Source organism: Lampetra fluviatilis, chromosome 69 (genome assembly GCF_964198595.1).
Source record: "Lampetra fluviatilis chromosome 69, kcLamFluv1.1, whole genome shotgun sequence".
Lineage (NCBI taxonomy): Eukaryota > Metazoa > Chordata > Hyperoartia > Petromyzontiformes > Petromyzontidae > Lampetra > Lampetra fluviatilis.
Window position 1 is genome coordinate 3,874,080 of NC_136343.1, and position 11,073 is coordinate 3,885,152.

The following is an 11,073-nucleotide window of genomic DNA, read 5'->3' on the forward strand; positions in this document are numbered from 1 at the left end:
CGTCCATTCGGTCTACCCGGCCAGCAATATCTCCCATGCCGGTCTGTAACCCGGCTACCCAACCCGGGGTCGTCTCGCGGGGTCTCTGGGCCTCTCTCGCCCGTCTCCCTTTGGGGCTGGCGGGCTCCTCCTCATCCTCCTCCTCGTCAGGGATCAGGCTCGCCATGGTGCCCTCCTGTCCCGACCCTCGGAGCTGCGCGCGTTCGCTGGCGAGCTCCTCACACTCCAGTGCTTGCTCGACTAGGGTATCGAAAGGGAGGCCTGCGCTACCCCTTTTGGGCTGCCACCACGCGGTGCGAGCTAGGCACCTGAGTAGCTTGTCTGCCGCTAGCGCGTCAATGACCTCCTTCGCGAACTCTGGGCGGGCGATCCGGGTTAGTGATCGCACGTCCTCGGCGTAGTCTCGGAAGTCCTCGCCGGGTTGGCGACGGCGCGCCTCTAAGGCCGTCTTTGCCTGTATCGCGTTGTGTGTGCCGAAACGCCGATCTAATCTACGCATTAGTTCCTCTAGTTGGGTTTGCGCGCTTTCGGGTAGTGCCTCTACAAAGTCGGCTGCCCGCCCCTCCAGGTTCCACGTAAGATGTCGTAACGCCTGCGCGTCCGACCAGCCATTAAGCTCTTTAGCCCCTATGATATTGCGGGAAAACGCTTTCCATGTAGGGGTCCCCTGGCCGGTGAACACATGCCTTACCTTTGTGTGGAGTAACGCGCTACCTTCCCGTGAAGATGTGAGGGTTCGTACGACTTCTGACACCAATATGTTAGGGCCGCTGGTCCCCGAAGTCCCTCCCTGCTCTGTGCCTATGGCAGGGGCTCTGCTGTTCGTCGACCCCTCGCTAATCTGCGAGCAGCTGCTGCCGTCGCTGGGCTCATCGCCCGACGGCTTCCCTCCCTTGTCCGTCCCTCCCCGAGCTCGTGTGAGGGGCATCGCTCGCCGCACGCTCTCATTCACCTGTAAACGCTGCGTTGTCTTTCCATGAATCACACGCTATTAAACGGGGGTCAGGGGTCAGAGGGCGAATGATGCTGCCCTCACACTGCGCGAGTCCCTGCGGTGATAGACGGAGCTGGTACCTGTGGGCGCACCGAACCCTTTCACCACGCTACGAGCGCACACACCTGCGCACACGCGATACCCACTCGTGCGCCGCTCTACGCAGCGCTCCCACGTGACGAGCCGCTGTGTACACAGCTCCACACGCGACACACTGCTCAACAAGATCACGCGAGACCACGCTTCGCTATTAATGATTTATTATCTGCTACTCGCGAATTGATGCTAAGTCAGTATGAGTCAACGAGGCTGGCCTATCCTCCTTCCCCTGGACCTATTCCCTATTTATCGGCTTACGATACCCTGTCACCTTGCTACTCACGGGTCAAAGTATTCGGCGTCCTGTGGCTTTTCCTCTATGCCGTCGGGGCACGTCACGCGGACGTCCGGAGGGCAGAGCTGGGAGCCAACTTGAACGCGTGCCTCTTGAAGAGAAGTGAAGAGAGAGACTCCCTACCTTGCTACGCTCCTTTTTATCCTAATTCCCGGACTCGGGCCCCTACCCCCTTCCCACGTACCGTGCGCCTTCGATATGCTAATCGGATGTGCCGCAAGTGCGGCGTTCCGCAAGTTAATTCCTTTCTCACGCATGCCTTTGTTATTGCAGATTATGCGGCGGCGTCCATTACAAAGGTGCGCCGTGGGAATTTGTGCACGGCTCCCCGCGTGCGTCCGCCCTCCCGATTATTCATACCTTCAGCTCAATCATTTACCCACCCCAACAATTGTGCCTGCGCGCTCAAGCGCAACCATCCTAACCTTCCGTGACTATGCGCAAGAGCCCCTGCGGTCCTGCTACTCATGCTGTCCCGTCCTTCCCCTGCTGGCCTCATCGACGCGTGGGGGGGGGGGGGGGTGTGTGTGGGGGATGCGTTTCAACCGTGGTGGCCGAATGCCCTTCACTGCGGCCACACCATATTAAGGCCGGTCGCAGCGCCGCGGTGCAACGTAGCGTCGGGGGAGGTCATCCAATTCCCTGATCGCCGGAAACCGTGAGAGTTAATCCCGATAAGGGTTTCTCGGATAAAAACCGGTCGATCAGGTGTCCTCCCCTTCCAGCTCTATGGGGGGGGGGGGGGGGGGGAATGCGTGCGGGTGTGTTCATGTGAGGTGAGGTGAGGGGGACGAGGGGTTGGCTCCGTTGCTTGGTCGTGGCGAGGTCGGGGATGGGACGCCTGCCGAACGGCTTCGTGGCGGCGGCATCACAGCAGTGTTGAATCTATGGGGGGCAGTGTTGAGTCTATGTGTAATGCGGGCGTAAATGGGCGGGCCGGATGTGACGATCCGAGAGGGAGGAGTCAGGGTCACGTGGGGGGAGGTGGTATAGCGGGGAGACAGGAAGACATCTGGGTCAGTCGGGGGAGTGAAGAGTGGAGAACACGTTGGGTGGTCGCCGTACCTCAGCCTGGTGGCTGAGGGGCTCATGACGGCGCCAGCCAGCGGGGTGGAAGAGAGAGTTGGGGATAGAGACAGAGAGTGGCGAGATCGCCACAGAGGCCACGCAGGGCGAACGTTGGAGAGTGGCGAGATCGCCACACACGGTAAGACTCGGCACCGCCATCCAGCGGTGACCGAGCACGGAGGAACGGGGAGCAGCGGTGGAGCTGCTGTGAGAGCAGCCAGAGGGCTGCACAGGAGATCTGCAGCGGAGCTGCAGAGGTGTGGAGGCTACGGGAGCGAGGGCAGCTATGGAGCTGCCAAGGGGAGAGCTCTGAGCGAGGGCCGTGCGGGAAAAGTGTAAGAACCCGAATAAAGGACAACGGAGATAGACCCAGGATCGAGTCCTTTATTACATATGCATGGCAATGTTGAGTCTATGCGTGGCAGTGTTGAGTCTATTATGGGTGGCAGAGTTGAATCTGTGGATGGCAATGTTGAGTGCATGTGTGGCAGTGCTGACTCTATGGGTGGCAATGCTGAGTCTTATGGGTGGCAGTGTTGAGTCTATGGGTGGCAGTGCCGACTCTATGGGTGGCTGTGTTGAGTATATGGGTTGCAATGTTAACTCTATGTATGGCAGTGTTGAATATTTGCATCGCATTGTTGAGTCTATGCATGGCAGAGTTTAGTCTATGCGTGGCAGTGCTTGAGTATATGGCTGGCAGTGTTGAGTATATGGGTGACAGTGTTGAGTCTATGCGTGGCAGTGCTGAGTCTATGGCTGGCAGTGTTGAGTCTATGGGTGGCAGTGCTGACTCTATGGGTGGCAGTGCTGACTCTATAGGTGGCAATGCTGAGTCTTATGGGTGGCAGTGTTGATTATATGGATGGCAGTGCCGACTCTATGGGTGGCATTGTTGAGTCTATGCGTGGCAGTTTTGAGTCTATGGGTAGCAGTGTTGAATCTATGGGTGGCAGCGTTGAGTCTATGGTTGGCAGTGTTGAGTCTATGCCTGGCAATGTTGAGTCAATGCGTAGCAGTGCTGAATCTATGGCTGGCAGTGTTGAATCTATGAGTGGCAGTGTTGAATCTGTGGGTGGCAGTGTTGAGTCTATGGGTGGCAGTGCTGACTCTATGGGTGGCAATGCTGAGTTTTATGGGTGGCAGTGTTGATTCTATGGGTGGCAGTGCCGACTCTATGTATGGCAGTGTTGAGTATTTGCATCGCATTGTTGAGTCTATGCGTAGCAGAGCTGAGTCTATATGTGGCAATGTTGAGTCTATGGGTGGAATTATCGCGTCTATGCGTGGCAGTGTTGAGTCTATGGGTGGCAGTGTTAAGTCTACGGGTGGCAGTGTTGAGTCTCATGGGTGGCAGAGCTGAGTCTATTGGTGGCAGTGCTGACTATGGATGGCAGTGTTGAGTCTTGGGGTGGCAGTGTTGAGTCTATGGGTGGCAGTGTTGAGTCTATGGGTGGCAGTGTTGAGTCTATGGGTGGCAGTGTTGAGTCCATGGGTGGCAGTGCTGACTCTATGGGTGGCAGTGTTGAGTACATGGGTGGCATTTTTGAGTCTATGCATGGCAGTTTTGAGTCTATGGGTGGCAGTGTTGAATCTATGGGTGGCAGTGTTGAGTCTACTGGTGGCAGTGTTGAGTTTCATGGGTGGCAGTGCTGAGTCTATTGGTGGCAGTGCTGACTCTATGGATGGCAGTGTTGAGTGTATGGGTGGCAATGCTGACTCTATTGGTGGCAGTGTTGAGTCTGTGTGGCAGTGCTGACTCTATGGGTGGCAGTGCTGAGTGTATGGGTGGAAGTGCTGACTATGGGTGGCAGTGCTCATTCGATGGTTGCCATTGTTGAGTCTGTGGGTGGCAGTGCTGATTTTATGGGTGGCGGTGCTGAGTTTATGGTGCAGTGCTGAGTCTTTGGTGTATCTGTTCTTCTCGCAGGGCTGTGAATGAAATGGCGTGGACTCAGCCAATGCCCAATGAATACTTCAAGTCCATCACTGTCCACGAATCTAACCTTATCGTCATAGACGATACCGGGACCATGAAGATATGCAAACTGTGACACCATTATTCGCTCACCCACCCACTCACTCACCTGTTCGCCCCCTTACCCACCAACTCACCCACCCACCCACTCACCCACCCTCTCACTCAATCACCCACTCATACGCCCATTCACTCTTTCACCGACCTACTCACTCACCCACCTACTCCCTCACCCACTTTCTCACCCACCCACTCTCTCACCTGTCCATTATCTCACCCTCTCACCTATCCAGTCATCCACCGATTCTCTCAACCACTCACCCATTCATCCACCCACTCACCCACCTACTTACCCACCCACTCACACACTCATCTGCCAACTCACCGAAGTACCCACTCACTCACCCACTCATTCACTCACCCATCCACTCACCCATTCATCCGCTCACCCACCCACTCACCCACCCACTCACTCGCCCTCCCACTCATCCACCCATCCATTAACCCACCCAGGTGAAAGATACGTGGTGGTGAGTTATTTTGTTGTTGTTGTTGTGTTTTGAGATTCAATTTAACCAAATAAGAACATTCAACAAAGAGTGGAATCTACGGAACTTCAATGGAGAGTCATTCAGCAGCCTTTACAGAGACACCTCGATATACAAAGATGTTATCTGGATCGTCTGGTATGCCGGAGGTCTTGGGTGATGGTGGTGATGGTGGTGGTGACGGGGGTGATTGCGATTGTGGTTGTGATGGTGGTAGTTATGGTGGTAGTTATGGTGGTGGTCGTAGTCATGGTGGTGGTGATGTGGATGATGGTGATGGTGTTGATGGGAATGGTGGTGGTCTTGTATTTATTGTTCTAAAAAACGAATTAAATGTAAAAACGAAATATTTAAATTACGTAAAATTTGTTAATGTAGGTAATTAAGTGTGATTAACTAAAAATATGCGTTAGGTGTAATTAAGAATGTGTTAAAAATGTGTTATATGATTAATGTATGTGAAGTACCGGTAAGTACGCTGGACACCCAGGTTGAGGCACACGTATGTTTATTACAAGTTGTCGGTACAAGACAGCACTAGAGGGGGTAGCGGCCCCCTCACCCGGATAACTGGGGATACACCCTAGCTAATCCTGACCTACTCCCAAGTCCTCCACTAACGGGCTAGGGGAGGCTAACTGGCCCGACACTGGTGAGTCGGGCTACGGTCTCCGGAGTCCCAGGGTACTGACCCTGGTTCACGGAACCACGCCTCTGGCTCGATCCTCCGCAGCCCTGACAAGGGCGGCGTTCGAGGGGAGTCCAGGGCTTCTAACTAGGAGATCTTCCTTCTTCCTCCTTCGTTCCCAGACTGAGCCACGAGCTCTCTCTGTCCTCCCCCTTTATACCCCCCGTCAGGATCACAACCCCCCAGGCTGCCTGATGCGGACGTCGCTGCGGGCACCCCCCCCGTGTACTCCCGGAGCTCCGCCCACTGTGTTTATTCCCCGTTGGATCCCATGCACCTACAGCCCTCCCGTAACAACCCTACATCACTCCCCCCATTACAGCTCGCAGCCGTCCCGGCTGCAACAATTCCAATAAAGGAACATTTACCCCTCAACCCCGTGTGTGCCTCATTTTTTTCAACAAAATGCAAATTGAACAACAACAACAAGAACAACAAGAAGAACAAGCACACCCCCGAAGGGAATGTCCGACGCACCCCCCCACCCCCCGTATAAATACGAAATCCGTAAAAGCGCGTATATACAACTAGCCAGGAACTCCCCCAGCACACACAGCACACCCACGACACACAACGCACCCACAACACACACACCCCGCCCACACACACAACACAACACACACAATGTGGCAGGAGCGCACCACCGACGCAGCATACAGTAACCATGACACGTGAAATAAAACAAAATTTCTTCTTTTTGTATATTATAAGAGTCTGCGCATCTTAGCGCGCGTCCTTGCCGCAGGCCCGTCACACGGGGCAACCCCGGACGGCGGACCATCCGGTGGCGGCTGTCCCTTTCGAGATGAGGTCGCGATTGAAGTGGCGCGACCGTCGGCATCACCCGTGTGGGTTGTAGGGCATGAGCCCGTCATTCCCGGTGCACCTGTGGGTGGGACAGCCGGCAACACATCAGGCGAGAGCAGCGACGGACCCTCCGAGTCGGTCGACCCCCCACATGCTTGGCCCCGCGCGTGTGGAGTGGGCCCTCGCACCGCAACAAACGGTTTTAGCCTAGAGGGGTGTACAAACCACCGGCGCCTGCCCCATTTGATTCGAACGCACTGAGGCCTCAAAACCTCGACAACCTCGACGGGGCCCCGCCACGGGCGCACGAGTTTAGAGGAGGTCGCGAGCGGTACCTGGGGACAGTGCAGCCATGCCCTGTCCCCCGGCTTCCACTGCAGCACGTGCGCGCGAGCCAGCCTGAGGCGCTCGTTCGCCTTTTGACGCCTGTCAGAATTTAGCCTCGCAGCATCCCGCGCCTCAGTCAGTTTGTCAAGGTTAAATTTAACGTGTTCATCCAATTTAATTTTACCCAGCGGCGCGGGGATCTGCAGCTGTGCCGGAACAGGTGGGTCGGGTTCGCGGCCATACATAAGAAAGAATGGTGAAAATCCCGTCGCAGCATGGGGAGCCAATCTGTATGCCGCTAGAACCCCTTGAATTTGTAAGTCCCAATCAGTCTGTGAGACCGAGACTTGCTGCGACAACATAGACGAGATGGTGCGATGCAGACGCTCGACCATCCCGTCCGTTTGCGGGTGATAAGGAGAGGTTCGAATTTTTTTCGTTCCTAGGAGATCACAGACTTGTTTTAGGAGTTTCCCGGAAAAATTTCTACCCTGGTCGGTCAGCAACCGCTCCGGAGCACCTTTGTCCATGACATAACCCTGGACAAAGGCGTCGACGATGGCTGCTGCCGACTGATTTGGCAGGGGCCAGGCCATAGGCCAGCGCGTAAAATATTCGACCCCAGTAAGCAAATATCTGTTACCCCTGGGGGTGGCGGGGAATGGCCCCAGAATGTCCAGTGCGACCAGTTCATTTACTCGGGAGACCTGGATGGACTACAAGGGCGGGTTCGACTCCCGTGCCGGTGGTTTGCGCTGCGCACACCGAGGGCATGCTGCCAACAGATCAGTGACATCCCTTGTCATGCCTGGCCAAAAAAAATTCAGCTGGAGCAAGGAGAGAGTTTTCTGGGTCCCCAGGTGGAGGAGGCGCTCATGCGCAGCCCACACCACCTTACCCCGTAATCCCGAAGGGACCACCAGCCGGTGACGGTGGGATTTGCTGTCCCAATGCATGAGCAACCCTGCGTGCATGCCCCAAGCGTCGGCCTCACCCGTCCCCCGCCCCCTCTCTCCGGCGCGACGACGCAACGCGAGGAGGGAGGTATCCTCCATTTGGAGGCGCCCCCATTCATTAACGGGCAACCCAAGCAGGGAATCTTTCCCCTGTTCCGCGATATCATTGGTGACCAATGTTTCGTCATTGGCGGCGGCCGCCAGGACCGGAACCATCATGTCCCCTGCCGGCTTGCAACGCCCAGACCCCAGGAGGCATGCGCATTCGGAGGCGGTTGGCATCCGTGACAGAGCGTCAGCGTTGGTGTGGCGAACGCCCTTACGGTAGGTGGTTTCGAAATCGAAATCCTGGAGGACCTCCAACCATCGGGACAATTGTCCCGATGGCTGTTGAACCTTCAGGGCGTACTGCAGTGCCGCATGATCTGTGCGGACGGTGAAATGCCGACCGTACAGATATGGGCGATACTGTTGGATGAAATAGACAATTGCCAACAGTTCCCTACGGGTGACACAATATCTTTGCTCCGCTGGAGACAACACCCGACTGCCGTACGCAACCACCCGTTCCACGCCGTCAACCACCTGGGAAAGCACACCTCCAATACCCGTGTTGCTCGCGTCAGTGTCGAGCAAAAACGGCCTAGAAAAATCTGGGTAAATCAGGGGAGGAGCCTTTACCAGGGCGTCCCGAAGGGAGCAGAAAGCAGCTTCCTCCTCCTGACCCCAGTGGAACCGAACCCCTTTAGATGTTAACGCGTGTAGGGGTTTGGCAATCGTTGCAAAATTAGCGACGAAGCGTCGGTAATATGATGCGAAGCCAATAAAACTCCTGACCTCTCCCACCGAGGTGGGAGTCGGCCAGGAGCTGACACACTGCGTTTTGGCGGGATCGGTAGCAATACCCGAGCGCCCTACGATGTGCCCCAAATAACGCACCGACTCGCGTAACAAATGGCATTTCTGGGGCTTAAATTTCAAATTAGCAGCCCGCATCTTTAGGAAAACCGCCCGCAACCTCTGGAGATGTTCATCAAAAGTTTTACCAAAGACAATAACGTCATCCAAATAAATCAGGCACGATTCCCATTGCAATCCAGCCAAAACCAATTCCATCAATCGCTGGAAAGTTGCCGGCGCTGAGTGTAAGCCCATCGGCAACCGGTTGAATTGGAACAGGCCGTGCGGTGTACGGAAAGCAGTTTTAGGCTTAGAATCATCGTCCAGAGGAAGCTGCCAGAATCCCGAAAGTAAATCTAGTGTGGAGAAGAATCGCGCTCCCGCCAAGGCGTCCAGCGATTCGTCCATCCGTGGGAGCGGGTATGCGTCGGCAACCGAAATTTTATTAAGGCGCCGAAAATCCACGCAAAACCGCAACGAGCCGTCCTGCTTTTTAACCAGGACGATCGGCGCTCCCCAAGGGCTGGTGGAGGGAGAAATGATGTCGGCGGCTAACATGTCATCAACAACCGATTTGACATGGTCCTTTTCGGTGGGACTTAACCGAAACGGATTTTGGCGAATTGGCGCGCTGTCACCCGTGTCAATATGGTGACGCAGCAGGTGAGTGCAACCCAAATCATATTTATCTCGACTGAAAACGTCGGAAAATTCCCTCAGTAGCGTTCTAAGCTGTTGGCGCTCTGAATTTGTCAGGTCCGTCGATCCCGCACAAAGCGCGTCGAGCCACCCTTCATCGCTGTCCGAATGTGGGAGCATTCGGGAAGCAGTGCCAACATGGTTCGCGACAGGTTCCTCGCAGGGTACCGGCGTCGCGTGAGCGAGCACCGTCCCTTGAGGAACCACCACTGTCTGCGACCCCACATTGAGGACCGCGATGAAAGGGTCCTCGTCCCCTCTTACGACGGTCTGGGCCGGAATCAAATTAGGTGCACTAACCCCGGCCCTAGACGGTCCCAGCAAAACACCCTGATCCCCTACGCCCTTAGCGAAGGGCTTACGAAGTTTCAGAGGCACTAGCATTTGAGCTCCCGGCGGCACACTAACTGTTCTGACGACGAACGCCGGTACCGTCGCGAACGCCGTCCGAGCCGCCGCAGGGGAAGGCAGGAAGGCCATGCGTCGCCCTGACGGAAGCTCAATGCATCCTTGGTCGATCAAAATACGAATTGGCATTTTGCCTAAGAAATCCGTCTCCAGCAGGCACGGAACCGCCAGCGAGGAGGAAACGAAAATCGGCCCCGACAATTTGATGTCCCCGATACAAATTTGCGCGCGAATCTGTCCCATGATGCCCAGAGAGCCCCCGTTAGCGGCATAGAATGGGACGTTAACCGGCAGTAAGGGCCGGCTTTGTACAGGCAGAATATTGTAAATTAACTCCGAAATGATTGTCGCCGATGCCCCCGTATCGACCAGGATGCGTACCTCTACCCCGTCAATGTGTCCGACCACGGCCGACGACCCTGACGACGCGGCTACCACGCGATGGGCCAACACGGACCACTGTTTGGGCTCGATTCGAGTCCCCGCAGTGATCCGCGTTGGGCCGTCGCAACGCAACATCGGCCCCCCGTTCGTTGTGGTGCGAGAGTGTGCAACGGGTGGGTGCTTTGGCCAAACATGTGTGGTGCCGCGACTCGCCGGATCATATTGCTGGAGCTTGGGAGGAGGAGGCCCGGCGTCCCGTCGAGGCGTCGTCCCGCGCTGTCGAGGCGAGCGGCACCCCAAGGCGACGTGGCCCCGAACGCCGCAGTTGAAACACCGCGGACCCCCCGGTGGAGACGATGGACGGTCGAACCGGCTTGAGCCGTCCCGGCCCGCCCGTGCTCCTTGCGCCTGTTGCCGTCGGTGGTCGACGGCGTAGAGCTCCTCCGTCTGAAGGGTGGCTGCAGCCACCGCACGCCCGGCCGATGCCCTGCTGGCTTTCCGCCGCAGGGACAGAAGGTTGGCGTGAAGGAGGCACGCCGCCTGAAGAGAGGTCATCTCGGCGTCCTCCTGTGCGACGACAGCGATGTCCAGGTCGTCTGCCAGGAGGAGGATTTTCTCCGTGACCATCGCGTCCACGCCGTCGTCGTCCATACGGGGAAAAGCCGTTTTGGCCAGCGCCTGTATGCCAGGGGCGACTCTTTTTCACCCCGCTTGCGGTCGTAGAACTGCTGTCTGCATTCTGCAGATGGTCCATAGACCCCAGCCAGCAGTTGTAGCGCCCTCGGCAGAGTAGAACGCTTCTCTCTTGGCGCCGATGTGAGGGCGGCGAGCGCGTCGGCGTCGAGGAGCGCCGGCAGCGCGCAGAGGGCTTCGTCGTCCGACCACCTAGCCATTTCTTGGTGGGCGATGAAGCGACGCTGGA